Raw genomic sequence first — 9559 nt, forward strand, 5'->3', positions numbered from 1 at the left:
TTAATCAAAGGAAGAGGGTAGGTGTTTGATGTCGATGCCGCATTCAGCCCCCGGTAATCCGTGCATAACCGAAGCCCCCCGTCTTTCTTTTTCCGGAACAGAACGGGTGCAGCAAAGGGGGAGGAGGCTGGTCGGATGAATCCTCTAGCTAGGTTTTTGTCAATGAACTTGCGTAATTCGGCTTTTTCCCCGGGCCCCATGGCGTAAATTTTCCCCTTCGGGAGTTTGCACCCCGGAAGGAGTTCAATGCTACAGTCAGTTGTACGATGGGGGGGGTAACTCATCCGCCTCTTCCTCCCCGAAAACCTGCGCCAGATCGTGGTATTCGGGGGGAAGGGCCGTTAGTTCCTCCGGAGACAGGACCGCACAGGGAAAGTTTGCGGCAGGAGGGCTACCCCATTCTCCGTCCCATTTGTGTTCAGAGCACTTGGGGAAAACGAACTGGACCTTCCCCGAATCCCAAAGTATGTAGGGGTCGTGACTAAATAGCCATGGGGCACCCAACACCAACCCGAATTGCGATTCTGGGGTGACTACGAAAGTTCTTAGCTCCCAATGTTCTCCAGCCCCCAATCTCAGTGGCATAGTCTCATGCAAGCAGGGTTTGCGTAAAGATGATGGGGGATTTTAGTTTATGGATGCCCGCTTCCAACCCAGCCACTACATTGGGACTAATGAGATCTCTCCCACACCCCGAGTCGATTAGTGCCTTCACCCGCACGTGGGTGCCCAGGATTGGGTTTATTAAAGACACAGTCACGAAAAAAGGGAGGGGGGTTCTCTCACCACAATAGGCGCTTCCGATGTAGAGTCCCGTTGTTGCGCCTCCTCTACAACAGGACGTTCTCGTTTCCCGACGTCTCCGGTTCCGAATCCGCTGAGTCTTCTTGGGCGATCTCCGGTGCTGCTTGCAACGCCTTGGAGAATTTGGGTTTTGCCACCCCCTTTTTCGGTGGAGTTGCCTGTTTAATCTTTGCCTGTGGAACTTTCTCCCGTGTCTGACGAGTCTCGCAGTCCGCCGCGAAGTGCCCTTTTCCCCCGCATCTCAGGCAGAGTCCCATTTTCATTCGCAGTTCCCTCGCTGCATCCGATAGTCGTGGGGTTTTTGGTCTCGGGACGGTTGGTTTATTAGTCTTCACCCCGCTAGCTGCCATGTCCAGGCATAAGGTTTGCAAGCGGCTCTCAGCATTCTCAGCTTCCTGTGTCCATGCCGGCAGCGAGCGGGGATCTACGGATCGTAACACCGTCTCTCTGATCTCCAGGTTTAGCCCAACCCATTTCGACCAATACATGCTCTGGCCAGTCTCTCAGTTTCGCTGCTTGATTCTGGAACTCTGCTGTGTATTCTCTGACAGACTTGCTCCCCTGTTTAAACGTGCGAAGGAAGGATTTCGCTCTCTGGTCTGCATTTACATCTTCAAAGCGGGTCCTCAGCGCCCACATAAAAGCCCGCAAATTGAACAGTTCCGGGCCACGGCTGTTGTGCAACACCACATACCAGGTCGCTGCCGCTCCTTTCAGTCGTGATGCTATCACATCAATTCGTTTGCTGTCATCTCGGAAAAGGTGACCATGCTTAGCTGCAAATTTCTGGACTCTCACCGTGAAGAAAGCTAGGACTTCCGGGTTCCCATCAAAGGTAGCCTCCAACAGATCCTTTGGCCGTGCTCTCTGGCTTCCCAGCATGGGTCCCAGCACCCCTGGTCCACCCGGCAAAGGAGGAGCAGGTGCCGCCGGGGCTCCCGGTTGTGCTGGCAGGAGGGGTGGTGGCAGGCCTGGTGGGATCTGCTGTGGTTGGCCCTGCTGTGGCAGAGCTTGTTGTGGGATCAGCGGTGGTGGCAAAGGCTGCTGCTGCTGCGCTCTTGCCGCTTCCCCGATGCGGAGGTCAATCATTCCGGGCAAAGCCTCGAAGATGTCTCCCACGGCTCGCATTAGTTGTTGCAGGGTCAGATCAATGTCCTCGAGTCGGTCGTCTCTCGTCTCATATTCCCCGTACCTTCCGGAGTTGATCCCTCCGAAACTGGTGTTTCTCCCTCAACCCCACTCATGATTGCTCAGACTCGGGGTGATGGAAAGAAAGGGGATTACTAACAAAATGTCCGATTCCCCATTCATTCAAAGTAAATCCACGTTTGATGAACAAAATAGAATTTATTAGAAGAGATGGTTAGATCAGGAACAAAATCATTGTTAGTAATGACTACAACAGTCCAAGGGAAACATAATAAAGGAACTTGAACCGAGACAGGACCAATGATCCCAATTCCCGCTGGTGGGAGTGTGATAAGACTTCGCACCCTTTCCTTGGGAACACAACGGTTCATACTACATAAACATAAGTTCATTTCTCAGGCATCAGAATACAAAACAAAGCAAGCAAGCCATAACTCCTTCCCACCTCCAGCTGGTCAACCTTGAGCATTTCCGCGGTGTGCTAGTAACAGAAAGTAAATACCTACACAAGAGGCAACAGGAGGGGGATGAACCAAGAAGAGTATATCATGCAGAATACAACAGACAACATAATGGCAGCTTGCTGACAGGGTCCCATTCGAGGTGTGGACGGACCATAAGAACTTAGAGACTCTCAAAATGCCCCGTTGCCTGAATGCTAAGCAGCTTAGGTGGGCAGATTTCTTCTCTAAGTTCCAATTCACCCTTCACCCTTTCCCTGGCTTGGCAAACTCACTGGCTGATTTTCTCTCACGCCTCCCCCAATACGACAGCCAATGGGAGGTGATCCTCGATTCGGTGTTCACACCCTCCCAGATGGGCGGAGCGGTGATGACTCACAGCCAGGCCCACCTCAACCCACCTCCTCTACCATCACCGCCTCCTGACTCGCCTACGTCAACGCCCCCCCCCGAATGCTTGATCTGCCAAGTTCAACTCCGCTTTCTCAGAGGCGGATCAAGAACTGCTTGAGGGAGTGGGAGATTGTGTGCAACTGGAGAATGGCTGCTGGTATCATGGACATAAACTGTACATTCCCCAAATTCTCATGGGGGAAGTGCTGCAATCTGTTCATGGCTCGAAATTGGTGGGCCACTCTGGTTTCATGAAATCTCTTCAATTACTGCAGAGACAGTTCTGGTGGCCACACATACGCAAGGATTTATCTTTGTTCGTCCAGTCATGCCAAATTTGCGCCATGGGAAAGCCCCGTCCAGGGAAAGCCCCGGGCCTCTTGCAGCCTCTCCCCACCCCAAACTGACCCTGGGAAGTTATTTCCATGGATTTCATAATGGATTTGCCCCCCAGCAAATCAATGACTGTGATTTGGGTGGTGGTGGATTTGTTTTCCAAGCAGGCACACTTCATTCCCTTTGCTTCCCTGCGCACGGCTAAATCCCTTGCTAAGGCGTTCCTGGTACATGTGGTGAGGCTTCACATGCTCTTGGCCCCTTTTGTGCAAAATGTTGGATGTGGCCAAGGAGGCTTACAAAACACACGCTGAGAAGAGAAGGGTGGAGGGTTGGGCTCTGCAGCCTGGAGATTTGGTGTATGTGTCTACAAAAAACATTCAAATGTTGCGACCGAGCAGAAAGCTTGGGTGGAAATACATTGGGCCTTTTAAAGTGCACAAAGTTATCAATAATATGGCGGTTGATGTGGAATTTCCTAAGAACTTGAGGAAATTGCATTCTGTATTTCATTTCAGCCTCCTGAAGAAAGACTCTGGGTCCTGTCCTTGGCGTCCGGAACATCCGGTACCACCGCCTATTTTGATCGAGGGCAAGGAACATTATGAGATTTCTAAAATCTTGGATTATAAAATCAGACATGGCAAATTGTTGTATTTGGTGGAATGGAAAGACTTTGGACCCCAGCACCTCGAGTGGGTGGAAGTAGGGGATATTCGGGGCCCTCAGCTGATCTGCAGGTTTCACCGGGAATTCCCGGGCAAACCAGGAGATCTCCCGGAATAACTGGGAGATTTCTGAAAGAAGGGGGAGCTCGACGTTCGAGGGGGCAGTATGTCAGCTGAAGCTGCCATGAGGGTGGTGTGTCTTTATGATTGCTGTGCATTCCTTCCCATGCGCTTAATTACTTCAAAGCTGTAACGCTTCTCTGTCAAGGTTACTGGAGGGGTTGGTAGTGTCTATCTTCCGTGGGAGCGTCTTTCGTTCCCAGCTTTGCGGCCATTAGAGAATACACCAAATGCCCATCTAATTGGGTATTGCTGGGGGGGGGCACATACGAATGCCCTATATCCTATTGTGCACATAGGTAACCCGCCATTCCTAATAGTGTTCATGTTACTGCATCTATGGCTTTTCAATAAAAGTAAAACCTTCCTGGAAGCGTGTACTTCATTGTTTTGCTGTGGATCCTGACACCCAAGAGGGAATGGTTAGCTTGGAGGGTGGATTCTATGGCATTGTACCTGTCTGAGGTCCCACCCCTCCTCAAACTCACCCTCTCCAGGTTCTATCCCTCAAATCTCCAGGAATTTCCGACCTGGAGTTGGCAACCCTATCTCCTTCCCAGCCAATCATCAACCTACCTTTATTTTCCCCTTGCTCTTCAGATTTCCATTTCCCCCCGCACACACACCTGCAGCCTCTTCCATGCTCTGAAGCCCTGACTGCCACAGAATCCACCATTTTCCATGCTCTGAAGCCCTGACTGCCACAGAGTCCACCATTTTCCGTGCTCTGAAGCCCTGACTACCACAGAGTCCACCATTTTCTCCAGGAGAACTGATCTCTGCCCTCTGGAGAGCAGTTGTAATTCTGAGTGATCTCCAGCCCTCACCTGGAGATTGGTAACAATGGTTTCCCAGGAGGAAAAGTAGTTTTTCTCTGCAATGGGGACCAAAGCAGCTTACATCATTCTCCTCTCCCCCTTTCGACTCTGACTGAAAGTCTGTGACTGGTCCAAAATCACCCACTCAGCTTCTACAGCAAGAACCTGGATCTAGCAAACCCTACCCTAAAGCACTGACTGCTACACCCAGGGTAGCCAACCTCCAGGTGGAGCCTGAAGATCACCAGGTATCACAACTGAACTCTAGACAGCAGATCTCCCCCCCCCCAAAGTAAATAACTGCTTGGGAATGTGGGCTTTATGACATTCTGTTCAGCTGAGGCCTCTCCCCTCCCCAAAGCCTGGCTTCCATGGACTCTACCAGAAAATCTCCAGGAATCTCCTACCTGGAGCTCGCCCCAATGAGTTCCTCACAAAGGCCTGCAAAGGGTTTCCTTCCTTTGTGTGAACCAAGCTTGGTTGCCTACGGTGGTGAAACAGGCTCCAGTTTACAACTCAGCTGTTTGCCTCCCACCCTTGTCCCGTGGGCATATCTCACTCCTTAAATTCACTGCCACCACTCACAGAATCATCACTGCCTTTTTAGAGGGACAGTGAGACCCCTCTGGCAGAATCTCCCTATTTGGAGATGGAATCCCCAATCTTTGGGGGAATACCTGGAAAGTTGGCAACCCAAGGGTCCGGCCAGTTTGGTGTAGTGGTTAAGTGTGCGGACTCTAATCTGGGAGAACCGGGTTTGATTCCCCACTCCTCCACTTGCACCTGCTGGATGACCATGGGCAAGCCGCAGTTCTGGCACAGCTGTTCTTGAAAAAAAGAGCAGTTTCTGTCAGACCTCTCTCAGCCCCACCTACCTCACAGGGTGTCTGTTGTGGGGAGGGGAAGGAGTTTTTAAGCCGCTCTGAGACACCTTTGGATAGTGAAGGGCAGGGTATAAATCCAATCTCTTCTTCTTCTTCTTTTCTTGCTTCCCTGGGCTACCCCCTCCCTTTGGTATTGTGCAGAGTGGGGGAGACTATGTGGTCAGAGCACAACACAGATTATTAGCCCAAATAAAAGAGTTTATTTAACTATTTACACAGTTATGGAGCACACACATACTGTAGGAGTAAGCAGAATACTCTCTACCTCTGGAAGTTGTGGACTCACCTGTACTTCAGATTCTCTCTCTTGCCCAAGAGAGCAGGGAAACTGAAGAAAGAGATGCACCTGTCATTCTTTGGTGATCTATCCATGTTGTTATAGCAGGCACCAAAAAGTCTGATTGAGGCCTGGGGTTATTGAGTGATTCACATCTCTTGTCTGGGATGTTCCTTTTTGTTTATACAGGGAGAATCCTTGATAATTGCCAGAGGAGACCTTTGTGTTCCTTGTCATACAAACAATTGCAAATGAATGTGATGTGATGCCAGTCCCTAAGCTGCTCCACCCCATGAGTGCCTCCCATCAGTAGTAGAAAATCACTCCATCAAAAAGGATGACATAGCCCACAGGTCCCCATGCAAAGTAAAAATCCAACTGGCTCCCTGCCACTGGCCCAAGCCTGCCCACATGGCCCAGTAGCGCAAGGGAGGCTGACTACAGCCTCCCTCTTCAGTGGCAGCCTGTAATGTATTCCGCCATGACCACGTGCGCGACCGTTGGGCCATGCGGTCATGCAAAAGCCTGAAGCTTCGATCCCCATGAACAATAGCCGAGCAGATCCTAGCCCGCACCTATCAGAGGGCCAGGTCCGCAGCCGAGAGCCTATGGGACTCTCGGCTACTGTATATAGCCTATAGGGAAGTAGGGGGTGTGTTTTGGTGGTGGGTTTTCAGAGCATATAAACCGGCCTGCGAGCCCAACCCCTGCTCCAGCACCCAATCACTCCCCCCAGCTCTGCATGACCCCCCTGCCAGAATGCCCTGTGACTCACTAGGTAGGGCACACAGCACAGGGCTCTGTCTCAGAGGCCCCTGCTGTGTGCACTCTGGGGGTGGGAAAAGCAGCACATGGGCACTGAGCACTAGGGGGTGAGCAGCTGCCCTGGCTGTTCACATCCAGCTCCCCCACTCCCCGTGAGTGAGGCTGGGTATTGGCCCCCGGTGCTGACTCCTGCAACTAAGGCCGGTGGTGTGTTGCTGTGAGGGTGGACAAACCCTGCCCCACCCCACCATGGTCCATGTCATAAAACGGGGCAGACTCCCAGGAAAGTGTAACCAGAGAGCTGCCTCTCATGGGGGGGGGGGGGGGGGGGTGGGTTGCTGGACTGTTAATACCTCCCTTCACAGGAACCCCCCCCCCCAAGCTGTGACAGGGCACAATGGTGGTTTGAGGTGCCTGGGAGCTGCTGCACTCTACTCTGTGGATCAGCTGGTCAAGCAACCCTGGGACTCAGGTCCTTGCAGGATCACAGCCCTATACAGCAGGAGCAGCAGCACATCTGTATGGGCTGTTCCACCCAGGATGAGCAAGCATCATTTGGATGGTGACAGTATCTGCCTCTTGGGGCTCTGCTGGAAAATCTCCCCTCTGCAGAAAGGGACTGTGGCCTCTGCTGGGGCACCACAGGCATGGGTGAGCCCATCACAGTCACCTGCCCTGTTCTTCATTGCTGCATGAGTCCCCGTTGAGCTCTCGTGCAGGTGGGGATTCAGCAGGGAAACCTGGCCAGGTGACCTTCGCTGTCTGCCCTCCCCTCCCCACTCTATCTCTGGCTCCAGCCTTCTCCTGGACCACCCTGCCTCGGGCACCTCACTCAAAACATGACTCATCCCCTCTCCCACGTTCTCTGGCTGGCCCCATGCAGCAGGTGGTGACATTACAGCTGCATGTTGGCATGTCCATCCCAGAACTCCCTCTCCTGGCCTGAGCTTAGGGGGGTGGTCCTGAGTGTCAGGGTTGTGAGTTTGAGCTCGGCATCTGTCCTTTTTTTGCCATTTAGTGTTTACTTTTCCAGGGGAAGGGGGTAAGGCTGGGAGCTGGGATCCTTGTGCATGGGCAGCCCTTTAGCTTCCAGTCTGGTCTTTGCTAGGGCAGGGGTGGGCACCCTGCCTGCCTCAGGGGTGGCTGTCCCCTCTGGGCTGGGGACAGGACCTCTCAGACCACACTTGTCCCTGTGTGTGGTGGAGCGCAACTGTTGCGCAGCCTTTCCTCCCTATCCAACTGGCTCTCTGTGCAGAGGTGGGAGTGGTTTCCGGGGCAGTGGCTGGATTGGCAGCTGCTGATTGGCTGCATCTGTGTGTGATATTTATAGGGCTGCCACTAGCTGCTGTTGGATGACTGGTGGATATGGCTGGGCTTACTATGGACTCCGGCATGTGTGACATGCCCTCAGTTAGGGAGCTGTGCACTGTGTTTTCTGCCTGCTGAATTTCCATAGGGAACAGACAAGTGCTTATGCAGGTGGCAGGATCGCACTGCACATTTCCTAATGTTTTCATTGCCTTTTGGAAGTAAGAATAAGTAATTTGGAACTCCAAAATACCTTAAGAAATTTGGATTCATCTGTATTCACAGGTGATCTTTCAAGACAATTTTGTAGATGAGGCAGAAATGAAACAAGTGAAGAACTTTGATGTGTAGAAAGGCTGCACTTGTTGAATTTTGGCCAGCTATAAACTGACAAAAGCAGAAGAGAATTGAAAGAAGAGAGTTGCAACTCTAGTCATGGATAGAGGCATCAATCTGTTTATATTCTACAATGTATAAGTTTTCTATAGCAATCTCCTGTGTCCCAAATGCTTCACATTCAGTATCTTGGTACCATCCAGACAAGGCCCTGTAAGGTCGGTCAGGGTCCCCAGTGTGAGCAGAGCCCTTTTAAGGCAGGGCTGCCCTCATTCAGATGAAGGGCTGTTCTGCTGGGAGGACTGTCTTTAGTGGAGGCTCACTCCCCCCTCTCAAAGGTGCCTGCAGACTCAAAGAGGCTAATGATGGGGGAGGGCTGTGGCTGAAAGAGTGCCTCCTGCCAGCAAGCAAGCGCATGGCAGAGTAACTTCTGGACCAGGGACCTCCTGATCCATAACTCAGTTATGGAACATAACCCACCTCAAAAAAGAAAGACAAAAATGCTGTTAAGTTACTTCCATACATACATACATTTGCGATTTATATACCGCCCTATCCATATGGCTCAGAGCGGTTTACAGACACTTACACAATTTATCTAAGCTAGGGTACAATGGTGAGGGGGGTATTTTTTCTTAACTAGGCACCTAACAGCAGGATCTTTTCCTTTGGATTCGATGGTGGACTATCGATGGTAGTTTCCTCTGCAGTAGCGGCTTCTTTCCAGCAGATGGCCCCCACAGAACACAAACGAGGCAGCTGGACTCCTTGTCCAATTGGCTGCAGTCCTTGCCACAACATCATGCTCTTCCAGGCTCCGGTCTTCCGTCGTCACTCACTCTGTCACTCCCTCACTCCGTCACTCCGTCACTCCGTCACTCCGTCACTCCGTCACTCCGTCACTCCGTCGCTGCTTTCTAACACCGATCACGGAGGAAAGGTGCCCCCCGCTCGTAAGGAGCAGGTACGCATTTACCTACTTGCCTGTACAGGCTTTCGGACTGCTGGGTGGGCGGAAGCTGGGACAAAGCTTACCCCAGCAACGGTGGGACTCGAAGTGCCATCGGCAGTACGGCTAGATTAACCTGCAGGCTTTTTAGGGCCATGCGCCACCGCTCCCACACCTGAGTGGAGATGAATGGAGAGTCTCAGTTTACTTCCCACAATTAGAAAAGATGCCTTTACACATTTATCCTCTACTTTGACATATCTATTGCGTTGCTGTCCTTTCCCCCCTTAA

The sequence above is a fragment of the Gekko japonicus genome, unplaced genomic scaffold (genome assembly GCF_001447785.1).
Source record: "Gekko japonicus isolate JY-2015 unplaced genomic scaffold, Gekko_japonicus_V1.1 scaffold545, whole genome shotgun sequence".
Classification (NCBI taxonomy): Eukaryota; Metazoa; Chordata; class Lepidosauria; order Squamata; family Gekkonidae; genus Gekko; species Gekko japonicus.